Source organism: Diabrotica virgifera, chromosome 5 (genome assembly GCF_917563875.1).
Source record: "Diabrotica virgifera virgifera chromosome 5, PGI_DIABVI_V3a".
Taxonomy (NCBI): domain Eukaryota; kingdom Metazoa; phylum Arthropoda; class Insecta; order Coleoptera; family Chrysomelidae; genus Diabrotica; species Diabrotica virgifera.
In genome coordinates this window covers 90,247,233-90,253,232 of record NC_065447.1, presented here as the reverse complement: position 1 = coordinate 90,253,232, position 6,000 = coordinate 90,247,233, and positions in this window count along the sequence as shown.

Genomic DNA, 6,000 nt, shown 5'->3' with positions numbered 1-6,000 from the left:
ATTTATAAATTTATTTAAAAACTGCTAATGGTAATAAAATACTTAAAATCAGCCACCAATATAATATATTTATTTATAAATTTATTAACAAACTGAAGTCCATAAAAATAAAATTAGTTTAAGCTTGCCTTAAAGGGCGAATAATATTTTTAAACAAATACACACACAAAATTTAGTTGCACGATATAGATTAGCTCCTGGTTGAAAATGTACTGCCAGAGCTTCTATATTTATCAGTATCAACAGCTCCCTCATTTGCCAGTATTTCAATGCTCTCTCTATTAACTACTGCAATATTATGTAAAACTGAATAAGCTGATATTATTCTTCGAACAAAAGGTAACTTGCATCTCATTCCATATGGTAAAATGGGTAATCTCTTCAAAATACCAAATGTTATTACAATAACAATTCTTGAAGCAATTTGTGATTGGTTTTACTGCACTTCCAACTTCTGTTTGAAAATTCTGCAATAGTTGAAGACTGGATATCTACTACTCCCTAATAATACATTCTCCATAAATTCCCCATTTTAGATACATATAATATGCAAAAGTATTATTTAACCACTCCTACAATAATAGTATTTGTAATAATTGACAAATAGAATTTTATAGGTTATTTTTATATTTTACATTTACAAAAATATTATTTAATGTCATTTGTCAAAATAAAAGATTCCAAATCTACGTTTGCAAAGTCTCAAACTCAGACTCTTGACCAGTGATGTACTCCCTCCCACATCACTGCTCTTGACTCTGTTTCAAACTTAATACACCGAGCAACGAGTGAATCGACAGAATCCTACTGACTTGATGTGTCGATGTTTCGAAACCAGTGGCGACTGGTCAGAGGAGGCAAGGGAGGCTTAGCCTCCCCATAAATTTTTTACACACGCTACACTGTTTTGTTTACTTTGCTATTTTGTTTCGCGTTAGAGATATCGCAAAAAGTTATTTGAACAAGTTGTTCCAAATAATATTCTAACCCCACATACCAAATTTCAGCACAAAAATTCGCACTTTTAGTTTTTTCATTATTTTGTTGTCGGGATCCTAAAATCGCAGAGGAGGCTGCTGGCCGGAAAATCTCACCCGCGTAGCCCAGCAGCGTTTAAGGATAGTTTAAAACGAGACTTGGTCTCCTTAGAGCTGCACATCGCTTAACGCACACGCTGCCCGGAGATCGGGCAAGTGAGATTTTTCGGCCAGCAGCCTCCTCTGCGGATTTTAGGATCCTGACTACAAATAATGAAAAACCTAAAAGTGCGAATTTTGTGATGACATTTGGTATGTGGGTTTAGAATAATATTTGGAACAACTTGTTCAAATAACTTTTTCCGATATCTGTAATGCAAAGCAAAATATCGGTAATTTACCGTGGTTTTGCATTCGCAGAGTAAGCCGCTTTTAGAATTAAAAAAATTCAGTTAAGTATCTTAAACAATGTAAACCTTCAACCTCTATGGACTGCAAAACTTCAAATCTGTATTTATTTTGATATGCATATCTACTTACAGAGATAGAACTGTTAAACGACACAAACTTTGGTAATACATTTTTACAATTATACTAACTATTTTTAAAATAATATGATATTATTATGAAATAATTATGAATTATGATGATATTACAAAATGTAAATAAAGAATGGTCAAAAAAATGGGGCCTTAAATTAGATTTTTTGGCGGACTTTTTTGCTAGTGCAAATTTGTTTAGGTAATTTACAGTTAGGTATAGCCTCCCCTATTGAAAAAATCACAAGCCGCCACTGTTCGAAACAGTAGACTTTTAATGTATCGAATCATTGAAACAGTTCTGTGACTCGACTCATTGATTCGAAACATCGACTCACGAGCCAACACTACCTGATACGCACTGGGAACAGTTTCAGTTACATTTTGTGGGTAGGGTAGGTGTAGGATATTACTTTGTAGGTAGTTTTACTGAGGTTTTTCGGGCCCGACGTGTTCGGAATACGGTGGGGTATGCCAGATGTGAAATTAAACATATCATATTTGTTCCTTCTTTTTACTATATTATTCTAGTCTAGAAGTATTTTAGTTTTATTTTGTTTGAATGGAACACATATTTTCAATGAAACTAAAATAAAAGGGTGTATAAATTGTCTGTATGTGCAAATAACTATTTAGTTTATTAAAAAATAAAAACGCAAATAAAGATTACATTCAAAATGGGATAGTAAGACCTATATAACAATGTAAGCCATACTTATTAATGCCATTTATTTATTTTTATGGGTGGTGTGGAGTTCCTGAACCCAAAAGCCGAAGTCAGGGCAATGCAAGGATTCTTGAAAATTGACAAAACTCTATTGCCAAATCTATCCGCTAATCTATCAGGGCAACTGCCAAAAAAATTTCTAATAATAAACTGCAATCAATATCAAAACAAAAAACAAATATTTATTAGTTTGTTTATAATGAATTAAAAAATAACAGGATAATAGGAAAAATTAAGAATTTTGATTTTTCGGTAGAAAAAAAAGAAACTTCGGTAGAACGGTAGATTTAACAGGGATTCGGTAAATCTACCGAAAAATCGGTAGCTGTGGCATCACAACCGACTGCGACTCTGTGACTTGTGACAGGAAAATATGAAAATACTAGGTTAAAAAGTAACTAGTACTTATTTGGAACAAGTATGAATATGGAACGGGAACCTAACGTAACTGTTACCGAAAAATACTCATTTGTATCATCCCTATTCTGTGCTTACGCTTTTCGCATTATGCAAAGCAAGCTCGAGTGGCGACCTCTTTGTCTGTTGCACAGTCGCCATAGGCGAATCGAAGCCAAATTTCTGAAGGGTAACTGTTAACCGTTACAATATACATATTATGTACATAATGTACTCTACGAGACTACGAGTACATACAAATTAAAAACACAATGATCAAAATACATCAAATTCCTGAGATATTAATCGCAACATATATTTGAAATTTATTTCAAATTTCATTTTTTGAGTGCACTGATTTTATAATCCTCCTCCATCGGCCCCGTGATGATTTCGTTAAGAGTTCATTTTTAAAGCTTTATTAACCTCTCGGTTAAAGTTCAAAATCTACTCAATCTTTTACGTATAAACTATATAGGTACCTTGACCTTCAAAATCGCGCTAGTTAGGTTGCTTTATTATTGTTAGAAACAAAGTAGCTGTAAATTAAAAAAAGTGGCCAACTTTGACCTTAATAATTGATTTAGGCGAAACTTTTTTGTGGAAATTTGTGCAAAAATATCAGCAAATGAATATTAACAAAGTTCCGTAATGTGGGGTGAATTCGAACGTGTTGTATAAATTCGAACGCCCCGCCTTTATTCCATATTTATTTGAAACAAACGAATATTATCAAGTTTAGCCGACTGCCTGTAGTACGTGATTGAATGTCACAGTCAATCGAGTGCATCGGTTGTAACAGAACGCTTTTTCACTGGTAGGTAAATTTTTGGTTAATTTTATTGTCGTACGCGATATATTATCAATTTGGCCATGTGCTACAAACAAACAATTGTAACTTCGGTTTCTCAGGTTCAATTAGGTTGAAAATTTGTACATACATTCTTTTGTGTCTCTTGAAGACATTGTATAAGTTCTATTGCTAAAATAATAACACTGTAATTTACAAAGATTTTTATAGAATATATTTCATTTCAGTGGGGCGAATTCGAACATGGTAAGGACGTATAAAAAGCGGCTAGGTGCCACGCATTATGGGAATTATACAGAGTCATCATTGGAAAAGGCGCTAAAAGCGATTACAGAAAGAAAAATGACGTATAGGCGAGCTTCAGAGGTATACAATATTCCCATAACAACACTCTGCAATAAAGTAAAACAAAAACATCCCTTGCCTGCAGGAGGTTGTACAGCTTTAACTAAAGAAGAAGAAGTTAGTCTTTCTGTTGGAATTAAAAAAGCTGCTGAGTGGGGGTTTCCCCTAACCAGATTTGATATCCGTATATTGGTCAATCAGTTCCTGGATACTGAAGGTAAAACTATAAAACGCTTCAAAAATAACATGCCTGGCGTTGACTGGTTCTTTCTATACATCTTTAAAAAGACACCGAACTTTAACCGAACGTATATGTCAGAATATAAAACGTTGTCGAGCAGATCTAAGTCCTGACGTTATCAATAATTATTTTGATAATTTATCAAACACTTTACAAGACGTACCACCGTGTAATATCATAAACTATGACGAAACAAACCTGTCTGATGACCCCGGTAAAGCCAAAGTAGTTTGCAAAAGAGGCACGAAATACATAAATAGAATAATATTGGATTCTAGTAAATCAAGCACATCACTAATGGTTGCGGTCACTGGATCAGGAGAAATGTTATCACCGTATATTGTTTATAGAGCACAACATCTGTACCCAACATGGATAGAAAATGGTCCCACTGATGCTGTTTATAATCGTTCCAAAAGTGGTTGGTTTGAAGGTCCTGTATATGAAGACTGGTTCGAGAAAGTTGTTTTATTGTATTTTCGAAGGTGCGAGGGTAAAAAAATTTTAATAGAAGACAATTTATCCAGTCACCTTTCAATACGTGTAATACAACTATGCGCAGAAAACAACATCGAATTTATTCTTCTACCACCAAACGCAACGCATCTATTACAACCACTAGATATAGCGTTCTTTCGTCCTTTCAAAAGGACATGGCGTAAATTTTGACAGAATGGAAACAACGAAACAGAGGCGTAATTCCGAAGTCAGAATTTCCAAGACTGTTAAAAAGACTTTTAGAAGATGTAGGATTAAATGCTAAAAAAATGTTCTTTCTGTGTTCGGAACCTGCGGAATAATTCCATGTGACAGAAGCAGTGTTTTAAACAAACTTCCAAAACTTACCGACGATCAGTTAGCGGAGGAAGAAATTCGTATGGCAATTGATCAACGTTGGTCCACAACATTTGTCAATTTTATCAAAGAATCAAGGACACTGGAAAACCAACAGACTGTTCATCGAGGAAAAAAAATTAATGTTGCACTAGGAAAAGGAATCACTACACTTGACTTCAATCAGCCTTCAACTTCAATGGAACAAAGTGTCAGTGAAGAAGAACCGGACAGTGATCAGTAAGATATGGAGAAAGACAACCTTGATCCAGAGTATAATTGTGAACACGTGAATGACCATAATTTTAATGCTAACGACTTTGTTTTAGTAAAGTTTAAATGCCCTAAAGAAAAGATAGGTTCTTTATTGGCAAAATCACGGAGGTCTTTGAAAATGAGCCTGAACTCTTTCTGATTAATTTTTTGAGACAGAAGATATCTGAAAAGCTAGACAATTATTTTTATTATCCAGGAGTAAAAGATGAGTCCCTAGTAAACCGAGGTGACATAATAATAAAATTACCATCACCAAAAGACCTCAGAAGGAGCCGATGGGCATTTAAAAATTTACCGAAAGAATATGTCGTAGAATAAGTTCTTTTGTTCCTCTTTTTTTACATTTATAATTTTAATTAAATAACTAAAAGTACACTGAAAAACGTTTGTTTTCTATACTTCCACAAAATTTATTACAACTATGTTATTACTACAGCTGTTTCGGCAAAGTGCCTTTCTCAAGTGATATATTTTACAATGTGTTTGCCTTTTTAAGTCTCTAACTGAAGAGGTTGAGGAGTGGGGAGCTGTTTGTCTCAAGTTGGTCATTCAGAATTATATCTGTATTTTTCAATTTATTAATTTCCATTGATTCTAAAAGTGATAGCTTAAGGCCTTTATTTTGAATATGTAGAATTTGAAACTCTTCATTGAAAGAATGATTATGATCTAGAAGGTGAAGTGCGTATGTAGAAGTGTCTGTTTTTCTATTGTTGAAAGCCCTTTTGTGTTCTGCTATCCGTTTGTCAAAAGTTCTGCCAGTTTGACCGATGTAAGTTTTCGGACAGTCACCACAAGTTAGTTTGTACACACCACTCTGTAGTTGCTTTCTCTTTCTGCTTTTATTGTTTTTA